The 11,704-nt window shown below is 36.4% G+C and overlaps 1 protein-coding gene across 2 annotated transcripts in view; it reads right to left on the bottom strand.

Annotated features, from left to right (window-relative positions):
* The window catches only part of PCDH7 (protocadherin 7), a 700,269-nt gene that overhangs the window by 406,590 nt on the left and 281,975 nt on the right, over positions 1–11,704 (bottom strand). The gene's annotated exons all lie outside the window — the stretch shown is intronic.

The raw sequence follows: 11,704 nt of genomic DNA, 5'->3' as shown, positions 1-11,704 counted from the left end.
TGGCCAATCCATCTCATTGGAGGTCTTCCTCTTTTTCTCGGACCCTCCATCTTTCCCAGCATGACATCCTTCTCCAGCGACTGTTTCCTTCTGACAATATGTACAAAGGTTGTTGTTAGGTGCCATCAAATAGGTGCCAACTCATAGCGACCCTATGTACAACAGAATGAAACACTGCCCGGTCCTGGGCCAAGCTCACGAAAGCCAGGCAAACACTCTGATGCAGCTCCATTGTGCAACACACTGGGTCAGCATGACTCAGGATTGACTCAAAGTCAACTGACAGTAACAACAACCTTAGTAGATGACTTTATTTATCAAGAATAAGATTATATTTCTATTCATAATTCTTAATTTTCTCTCTCTCTCTGACATAAACACACATATGTACAGATACATGTGTATGAAATAAAAGTTACCTTGAAAGAGACAGAGGAAATAATAATGAGTAACATTAGCATCTTGTTTATTATGTGTCCAGTGCTATATTAATATTTTGTACACATTAACTTAATCCACCCAGCACTTAGCACATGGCATAATCTGAACTATGACAGAAGTGAAAATAAGGTTTATCAACTTCCTGTTGTCTGACACTAGTAAGTGACAAACCTAGGAGTTAAACTGAGGCAATATGGCTCTAGAGTCTGTGTTCTTCCCATCCTGGTACATTATCTCTTAAACTAAAAGTGTTGGTGAGAAACAACAGAAGAAACTAATACTTAGACTAGAAACAGATTGCAGAGGGTTGGATCCTGGCTCAATGACTTCAACTAAGTACTTTATGCCATCTTTTGTCAGTAAGATGGGTTTGTTGGTAGTGCATACCTCACATGATTCCTCAAATATTCACAAAAACAGTATGCACAGAGTTTGGCAAGGAGCAAAATGTTTAAAAAGGCAAATGCTATTATACTTACCATTGTGTGCCCCAAACATAGGCTATGATATGTAGAATTTGTTTTGAATAAACAGATCCATCATGTCTAACATATGCTATGTAAATAAATAGAAAATGAGATAGTAAAACAGGAAATATTCTTTCCCCTGCACCCACAAAAATCAAAATTTATAATGAGAGCAAAAGTGACAAAAGGAACCAATTTGTAAAGAAAGTTTGTGGTGTATCAGTACCTTCCATGGTTATTTCAGTTCCACAATAAAAGTATTTTTGTTCATATTATTCTAGTCAGTAAGACTGAGTTTGGTTGATTATTCACAGTCAGTAAATAGCAAAATTAGGATGATTTGAAACCATATTTCCCAGAAGTCATAGTTTGGCCTTTTCCACTACATAAGTGCCTTTTTTTCTAGGTCACAATTTAGAGAGACATGAAATCATTTTAATGATTGCATCCAGGATTGGGAAAAAAAAAAAAGATAAACTTGGAAAGAAAGGAAAAAAATAAAATTTTAGTGTGTAATGTGAAATAATAGCAAATACTTTTTAATAAATGTATTACAGTGACATATATGTGTGAATATCTGTGGTTCCTTGGTTGTCATGGAAACTGCATTTCTTAATTGCTGGAGCAGTAAAAAAGTTAGAAACACACAGCACCATGCCACATTCCTCATGTTGGTGTGACATACAGTCAAATAAATAATTTATCTGTGTCCCAAAGTATTGAGGTCATGACTCAATAGATGCATGTGACCTACACATATAATGAAAGTAACTTTAGGAAAACAAAAGAGAAAGAAAAAGTTGAGTTGAGTGTATATCCATGTGCACATACACGTATATACTCATATAATCATATAGAAATACGATGCAACTTTCTGTTCTAGCTCACATTTCCAAGAAGCCCTGGGAGAATAGGGTCTGGTTAATACTGGTTGGTGATAGTTTTACCATTACTAACAAGCTGTGTGGGTTTGATACATCAATTTAATTTTATGTTCCTTGGGGTTTTTTCTCAATAAAAAGAAGATAAAAATTCTTTCTAATTACCTCCATGGGACTCTGAGCTATTTAGGTAAGAGGATGCTGTGATTTAAAGAAACAGACAAGGGAAAGTTGTGAAAGTGTGTGTGAGTTTGTGCTTATGTGGGTGTGCCTATGGGAGTGGATGTTTAACAAGAGGAATGGAATGGCAACATGTCAGAGCAAAACCTGTGTCACACTGAAAGAGAAATTATACCTCATGGGCCTATTGGATATCCATATCACATGGTTGAGTTTGTGTACAATAAATGTTTTTTTGCTGTTTTAAAGTGTTATAGAGTCAGTTCTGACTCAGTGACTTTGCATAGGGTTTCCAAGGAGCAGTTGATAGATTTGAATCACTGACCTTGCTGTTGAAACCAACCTTGCTGTACAGTGCTTATGTTATAGCGTCACACCAGGACTCCAACAATAATGTCGTTGTTATTGTTAAGTGACATTGAGTTGGTTTTAACTCACAGTGACCCTGTATAGGGTTTCCAAGGAACAACTGATGGGTTTGAACTGCTGACCTTGATTTTCACAGTTCAGTGGTGAACCTACAGCATCACATCAAAAAGCTAGTATGAAGTGTTTCAGATATTGAGTAAAGTAGCCTCAGATAAACAAATATATTTGGGTTTCCAACAAAGCTGAATTGCCCCCTAGACTCTGGCATGGGTTCAATCTCTAGTAATTGCAGCTATTGCTAAGACAATGACTTCCATAAGCAAAAGGTTTACTTTTGTTTTTATCTTCTTTCAGCAATTCAGAGAGTAAGACCCAATGAAAGATTTGTTTCTCCACATGACCTACACTCAGAAATACATCAAGAGTATATTTTATTCATATTATCAACTGATACAAAGAAACAAGTTTCCAGCTAACACCCTCTGAAGCTGTAGAAAAGAACTATTCTCAGCATGTGTTGTTGTTAAGTGCTGTCAAGTTGGTTCCAACCAATAGCGACCTTGCATAGGGTTTCTGAGATGTGGCTGGTGAACTTGAACCACTGACCTTGTAGTTCAAACTGCCCTTGCATTCCAGCACATCAACCCACAGAGTTACACCAAGACTCCTCAGCATTCCTGGCCTCAAACTGTGTTATCCAGAATAATACTTGTATCCTCATTGTTGTGCTTTTAGGGTGCTCCTTGGATATTTGGCCTGCTATATTACTTAATCTAAAAGAAGTTCTATATCTGTTATTCTATATATGACACACATTTTTGTGTCAGTTTTGTTTTAAAAGGTTAAAAAAAAAATAAGGATTTAAAATAAAACCTTTTAGACTTGGAAAAATGTACACAAACACAATCCCATCAACTAAGACCTGTTTCTAAAGGGTTAGTTCACTAAAATAGTGAAGTTGACACAAATCACTTAAAAGAAGATTCAATTTTGGCCAGTTTTAACTTAATATGAGAGCAGCAGATGGTGTGACTTATTGAAAGCACTTTTCAATTTTCTAGGCAAAGTAATTTCTTAAATGAAAGCTCTTTTAGGCATGCAAAATCCTCTTTCCAAGGCTGTTAAGAGACTTAACTGTATCACAAAGCTAGAAATGGTGGTAGAAGACAAGAACTGAGAAAAATTGCCTTTTAGTTTGTGGTAGAGCTAAAAGAAATTCCTCAATAGTTTCTGGTTGCCATGAATAGTAATTGGATATGTGTATATGAATGTGCATGGCTGTTGTTTTTACCTGCCTTGCATTCATATTCTTCTTCTGATAAAATAACCTATTTCCCTCCCCCAGCCTTCCCTCTACAGTCAAGCAATACTGATGGACTTGGAGTGGAAAAAAATAAATATGAGTTTATAGAAAGTATAGGGAAGAGGAAGAGCTAGGCCAACATAGAGATCAAGATGAAGAACCAGCAACTAAGACTTGATGCCATTGCCATCCTGCTGTAATATGTTGAGTTTGAGTCATCAGTTAAGAATGACAACTCAGTTATGCACCTACCACATTAGTTTTGGAGTCCTGGTGTGGCACTGTGGGTCAATGTGTCAGACTCCAAAGTCCTTTGAACTGCAAGGTTGGCGGTTCATGCTCACCAGCTGCTCCTTTGAAATTCTATACAGGGTCCCTATGGGTCATAATCGACTTAAAGACCATTAACAACAACATTAGTTTTATGCCAATTCACTTTTCCCTGTTCTGATCATCATCATCATCAGTTAACATACAGGATTTTTAGTAAATGAAAGTAATAACTGAGACAGAGGAAGGAGAAAGGTAAAGAAAGAGACTGTGGACACAGATAACATCAACTGCCAAAGGAATAGAGAATTACTGCTCTTGTTTTCGTTTTGTTTTGTCTGCTTCAAATCACATGACACAGAGTAGACGATACCTCAGTAGATAAAGAGCTTTATTAGAAGTTCAATGCAGAAGTGTTTCTACTGAGCTATGCTAATATTGATTTGTTTTCATTGAATCACAAAAATGATACCTCTGTGTCCTATAACTGTTATATATTTTCTATATATTGCTTGAAACTGCACGTGAAAATTTGGTTATCACGACTATCTTAATTAAGTTGTCTTTAGGGAAAGTCCTTTGAAATATAAACTTTCTACAGAGGACTCAAATACTTAGCTTTTTTTCTTGTGTGGTTGATATGGATGATAACAAATTATATCTTATAGAAAATTACATGGGACAATATATTCCACATTTTTCACTGAACCTCTCAGCTTTCTTGCACTAGTCCAAGAACTTGTAATTCTTGTAAACTGTCAAATGCATAAGGAGTTTCCATGAACTAATCCAAACAACAATCTAATAGATTGATCAAGAATGGGGACTCTAATCATTAGGGTCCAAAAAGGAAACTATGAATGGATCGTAGAAAATCTGTTAACAATTGAAATTTTATGCAAAATATTTGCAGAAACATGTATCTGGATATTTTCCCAGGGTAAAAAAATCCTCAAAAGGAGCTTGTAATTTAAAACAATGATATCAGAGAGTAACAAAGGGAGAAATTTTGATCTTTAGAGATAATGTACTTTTTCTTCTTTTACTGAAATCTTGTATTAGTACAATATCAACATCCACAGGTGGTATAACTATAAATATGTAGAATTATACATGAAATAATATGCTTAGTATTGCCTGTCAGTGTCCATGCCAGGCAGCATAATCTATATGAGAAGTAAATGCAAGAAGCATGTCTCTATGATACCACAATCAAACTTAGTACAGATAGACCTGAACCAAATATGCCAAGTAATATATACAGGCAGAGATATAGTCAGGTAAGGGACAAAAAATCAAGATTTGGGGGAAAATGCCTAAATCCATCAGTGTGATCACAGTTCTAAACTTTAAAATTATCTCATGTAAGGATATTTTTCTCACAGTGCACATTGTATATCCTGAAAAATACTCTCCAGGTCAGACCACTGTTTTGACTCACCTATTAAAGAAGCAAAGGAGCTCTGGTAGCGTAGTGGTTACGAATCGGGCTGCGAACCTTAAGGTCAGCAGTTCGAAACTGCCAGATGATCCACGGGAGAAAGATGAGGTTTTCTACTCCCGTAAAGATTTACACCCTCGGAAACCCTGTACAGGGTCGCTATGGGTGGGAACCGACTCGACGGCACTTAACAACAACAACAACATTAAAGAAGCAAGAAAAGAAATAGTAGGGAGATGAAAGGAGGGGGGTAAGTAAGAGAGAAGTGAGAATTTTTTCATATTAACTGAAAACTTTCAGAGTAACTTTTATCACCTTATAATTTGATTTGCTTTAATTTTGCTCCATTTCCTAATGATCTTTAATATTTAATATATTTCTTTGATAACTGTTATTTGTTGTTGTGTGCCATGAAGTTAGTTCCAACTCAGTGAACCTGTATAGTGTGGATTTGAACCTCTGACTTTGTGGTCAGCAGTCCAGCGTGTATCCTCCAATGCCACACCAAGACTCCTAAGTATTTCTGATTAGCTAACAGTTTCCTAAGGAGCTCTAGTAGCGTAGTGGTTACAAATCGGTGACGCCATAGTACTTAACAACAACAACAATAGTTTCTTACCAATACTGGTTGTTGTTGTTAAATGCTTTTGAGTTGATTCTGACTCATAACCACCCTGTATAGAGTTTTGGAGTAACAACCGGTGATTTAGAATTGACGACCTTGTAGTTCGCAGTACAGTGCTGATTCTACAGTGACATAGGAGGAGAACCAATAGTGGTAAGGATGTATTTTTCCTCTTCTACTTGCATTAGTTAGGGGATTAGAGGGTCAAAACAAAGAAACCATTAGCTAGACAGCTAAAACAAAGAAACTAAAACAAGCTAGGAAAGAAAAAAAAAGGGTTTTAAAAATAATAAAATATATTTCTTTCGTATCAAAATATGGAGTCAAGCAATCCAAGCATGCTGTTCTTCAGTAGTTATTTGGATGTCCAAGTTCCTTCTATCTTGTTCTACCACATTATCTGAAAGTTCAAATTTAGCAAGGACCAACTGGTCAGCCTTAAACATCCATTTTCCTCTTTACTTTCACAATATATGAACCCAATGGAAGCTCAAAAAGACAACATTTGACCTAGAGATGAGAGAGAGAAGAGAAAGGGCTAGTTGGTCCATAGTGTAGTGAGACCTGGGGACACCTGTCCTAGGCTCAGGTGTCCCCAGGTCTCACCACACTATGGACCCACAGAGGGCTAGAGCTGAGAGTGAAGCATGAAGTTTATACGAAGTGAGAAGAGTGGCATGAGAACACCCAAAGTTGCAGAGGGTACCCATTTGACCTAGACTCGATGACTTGATAATCGGAACTCAGAGGAAGATTAAAAAAAAAGAACAAAACAATGTTTGATAAAGGAAATGAGAGTAAATTGTGACAATTTGACGAACTTGATGTATACTTATGGAGGTAGTAACTCTAAATACCAACAGAGAGGGAAGGAGTCTTCACATCAGGTATCGATGCTATCCCCTCTGTACACAGGGTAGATAGGGATGAGTAATGTAGACATTGACTACCTAAAATGAGGAGTCAATAAAGGTACAAAGTGACTGGTTTACAAGGTTTCAAAAGAGAATTTAGTTTAATAGTATGTGGGGAAGAAAAAGTCCCAACTGAATAGTTTTCATCTTGTCTAGATGGGTCTGGTTAAAGGAGATGGGGATAAGATTCTTATGATTCAGTAGTGAGTAATTGTTATCAAGACTAATTGTGACTGTCACAATTGTAAAGGTAGAAGTTTTATAACAAAAATGGGGAGTATTTAATCTTACAGTCCAGAAACAAAGGACCCTAAGACCACCAAGGGAGAAGAGCACAAGTGGAATGTAAGGCTATATTAAGAAAAGCAGCAACATCAGAGATGGAGGCAGAGATGGGGATATGGAGAGAAGGAGCAGCTGAAGACTCTAGATTTATGGAAAGAGAGGTACTGAGTGCTGGAAGCCAAGAGTCAGACTTGTAGAATATGCCTTATGGTGATGTAAATTATTATACATGCCAGAGTGTTTAAAAAAAAACAAACGAACAAAAAGAGCTAAAGTGAATAGAGAGAAATACTGTTGACTGATGGTACATGTGTTGTTGTTGTGAAGTGCCATTAAGTCCGTTCCAACTCATAGTGACCCTGTATAGGGTTTCTGAGGAGCAGCTGGTGAGCTTCAACTGCCGACCTTGCAGTTCAAACGGCTTTGCAGTCTGGCACATTAACTCATAATGCCACACCAAGACTCCAGGGGATTATAATCATTGTAATGCAACACAGAGTATAATTTGTTGAATGTAAACTGATGATCTGCCCTATAAACTTGCACTCAATCACAATAAAAACGTTTAAAAGAAAAATTTTTTAAAGACAACACTTGCTAGCCTCTCCAAGTGACTAGTTGATGTCTAACAGCATATGCACAGAAAAATGTATGAAATATGGATCATGCCCCTACAGGACCAGAGGGTAGACTCCTCTTGCCCTTTCCTCCTTTCCTAGTGTCTGAAATACAGGTATTTTGACGAGTTATGAGAACCAGAGCAATATTAATAATGGTGAAACAATGAAACAAAGAAAGCCTAGATCTATCAACACACAACAAATTCACTGTTCCGTTATGTCTTTTTATTTGACAAAGCAGTAACATTTTATCTTGGTTTAAGTAATTGTAATGTGGGGTGGATGTCATAACAGTTGAAACAATATCATAACTAATGCATCAATATGTGTTGTTCCTTATTACATTCCTTTGTTTTAATACAAACATGCATGTGAGCTGCACCCTATTTTTATACCTAGCTATGTTTTCAAAAAGTAAAATAAATTAATGCAATATAGCAATTATAAGAAGACCCCATAAGGAAAATGAAAATAATAAGCTCCAAACTTTTACTTATCTACTTATCTAACTAACCACATCTCCATGTACAGACTAGAATTAACAGTGAATTCTCCCCATCTCCATCTATTGATCTAAATGCAAACTGTCTATGAACAGAAAAATTTGCCTACAGCTATATGCACTAAGTTTTCTACCAAATGCTAACAGCCAAAAAATTAGGGAAATAAATTTGTAGAAAAAAATAGATGGGAAAAAAAAAAGAAGATAATAGACAGAGTTTAAAGCAGTATTTCTCAGCAATGATGTCAGAGACACAAATTATGTGGTGTGCCAGTAGGATGGAGAGAGAACTTGAAGAAAGCAGAGTGATAGATGGTCTTCCTACATTATTGACTTTAATCCACTACCACCGAGTAGATTCTGACTCATAGCTAACCTATAAGACAATGTAAAACAGCCTCATCATCTGGTTGTTGTGAGGTACTGTCACGGCAGTTTCAACTCATTGTGACCCGGTATAGGGTTTCTGAGGCTGTAGATCTTTATGTGAGCAAAAGGATCATCTTTATCCTGCAGCGTAACTGGTGGATGTGAACTGCCAATCTTGTGGTTAGTAGTCCTGTGCTTATCATGTAGCACCACCAACACTTCCAGAACTGCCCCATAAGGTTTCCAAAATTGTACATCTTTACAGAAATAAACTGCCACATCTTTCTCATAAAAAGTGACTGGTTGGTTTGAACTGCCAACCTAAGCAGCTGAGTGCTTCAACAAATGTGCTCACTGCCTAGTTTATTTTAGTTAACGTCTTATTTTATTTTTATTAAGCATAAGCATTATTGCATTAGGTATGGCTTTCTTTGATAGCTACAACTTCCTTTTCTTAATGCCCATTTCTCCCTAATCAATAGACAATGAGATGCCAGAGTAATTTCCTTTTTATATGACTCTTACCACTTCCTCACACTTCATGTTTCTGCCCTAATTATTTCTGTTTTTTACAACAGAACAGTGTCCTTCTTAACAGGTATTTATCTTCCATACATTGGTCCAACTTCTGCTCAGTCCCAGCATGTTAAGTATTTTTGTTTCATTTTTTTAGGGTGCTGTTCCACGCTTTTTTCCTGCCACTCTCACAGCACTATACACCACAGTCTAACTATCCTTGTATGCTGAATAGTCTTTTCATTGTTTCTCACCTAATAATCATTACTTTTCTCCAAAAATATTTTTGAAAACTTCCCTAAAGCCTCTCAGTCATTACTAAGGAAACAAAGATTGGAAGCAAAACAAAACAAAAACAGATAACCAAAAAGTTTTACTATCCAGCAGAGGTGGTTAAGAAAATAGTATAAAATATATTTCATAGATAGTAACTCAAATTTCGACCTTATGCATCTCAAATGAATACCTGTTTTCTTCATCCTAAAGAATTTCCAAACTAAGCTCTTAACAAATATTTGTACAGTATTACAATATAGTATCTTCCTGAAAGTATTAAGTATAATGGGCTGTTGTTGTTGTTGTTATCATTGTTAAGTACCATGGAGTTAGTTCCGACTCAAAGTGAGCATGCACAGGGTTTCCAAGACTGTAAATTATTACGGGAGCAGAAAGCCTCATCTTCTCCCACAGAATGGCTGGTAGTTTCAAACTGCTGACCTTGAGGTTAGCAGTCCGATTCGTAACCACTTTGCTACCAGAGTTCTCTAGTATAATGGGTTTATCTATGTTAATATCTTCAAGATAGCTTTACTTAGAATTTTATGGAAACTTTGTGTTTTAGGACTGATTGACTTAAAATTCACACACATTGGATACTATGAACTATGTAGGCAAATGTGAGTTTGGTTACATTAAAAATATTAATAATAATGCTAAATGATTTTTTTAATGAAATATATATTTTAAACTGTTTCCAAGGAGAGAGATTGATTCAAAATGACTTGCTTCAAATGTAGGATTGATTTTAGAATCAAATTATTAATTTTGATTTATAATAATTTGTCCTAAAATTAACACATGTTGTTGTTGTTGTTGTCAGGTGCCATCGAGTTGGAACCAACTCATAGAGACCCCATGCACAGCAGAACGAAACAATGTCCGATAGAGCCGTTGAAATGGATTAACATTCCTTATAAAAGTATTAAATGTCTCCCAAATAAATATTAAATATATGAATAAATTGTGTGAGGATCTTAAATATGTTATTTGTTGTTTAGTTATGGAAAAATTTGGGGAGGATCTTAAACATGTTATTTGTTGTTTAGTGCCATCGAGTCAATTCCAACTCATAGTGAGCCTGGATAGAGTTTACAAGGAGCAACTAGAAAGTTTGACCCGCCATCTTTTTGGTTCAAACTGACCTGAGGTTCTGTGTTTATCCTACAATACCACACCAGGACTCCAAGAAGGTAATAAGGAAAAGTCCTGTTTTAACTTCTCAAGCCAAATGCATGTTAAGTCCCAAGTAAATACACATTTAATATATCACATACCTGGCATATGTTTCCTTCAATTTTACCTACAAATAATTTTAATTTGCTTTCCTATTCACTAGATGACAAATGGAGCGCATAAACATAGCTATCTTTGGCATTAGTGAGCTGAAATAGACTGGTATTGACCATTTTGAATCTGATAACCATATGGTTTACTATGCAGGGAATGACAAATTGAAAAGGAATGGTATTGCATTCATCGTCAAAAAGAACATATCCAGATCAGTCATGAGGTACAATGCTATATGTGATAGGATAATACCTACGTGCCTACAGGAAAGACGGGAGTCCTGGTGGTGTTGTTGGTTAATGCGCTGTACTGCAAAGTTAGTTTGAACTGCATGTCAGTGGTTCAAGCTCACCAGCTGCTCCTCGGAAACCCAATGCAAGGTCACTTGTATTGTATCAGAACCAACACCATTGCACTAAACAACAACAACAGGGAAGACCAGTAAATACTAGTATTATTCAAATTTATGTACCAACCACTAAAATCTGTGAGGATGAAATACAAGAATTCTACCAACATCTTTAACCTGAAATTGACCAAACATGCAATCAAGATTTATTGATCATTACTGGTGATCGGAATGCAAAGGCTAGAAACAAAGAGGAAAGATTGTTTTTAAGTGCCATTGAATCAATTTCAACCTGTAGAGACCCTGTATAGGGTTTCCAAGGAGCAGCTGGTGAGCTTGAACCATCAACCTTGCAGTTCAAATGACTTTGCAGTCTGATGCATTACCCCAAAGTGCCACACCAAGACTCCAGAGGAAGGATTAGTAAGTAGTTTGCAAATATGGCCTTGATGACAAAAATGATGCTGGAGATCACATGATAGAATTATGCAAAACCAATGATTTGTTCATTTCAAATACCTTCTTTAGACAGCATAAGAGATGGACTACATGGACTACACCAGATGGAATACACAGAAACCAAATTACTACATCTATGGAAAGAGA

This window comes from Chrysochloris asiatica, unplaced genomic scaffold, assembly GCF_000296735.1.
Source record: "Chrysochloris asiatica unplaced genomic scaffold, ChrAsi1.0 scaffold00371, whole genome shotgun sequence".
Taxonomy (NCBI): domain Eukaryota; kingdom Metazoa; phylum Chordata; class Mammalia; order Afrosoricida; family Chrysochloridae; genus Chrysochloris; species Chrysochloris asiatica.
This window is presented reverse-complemented; position numbering and strand designations above follow the sequence as displayed.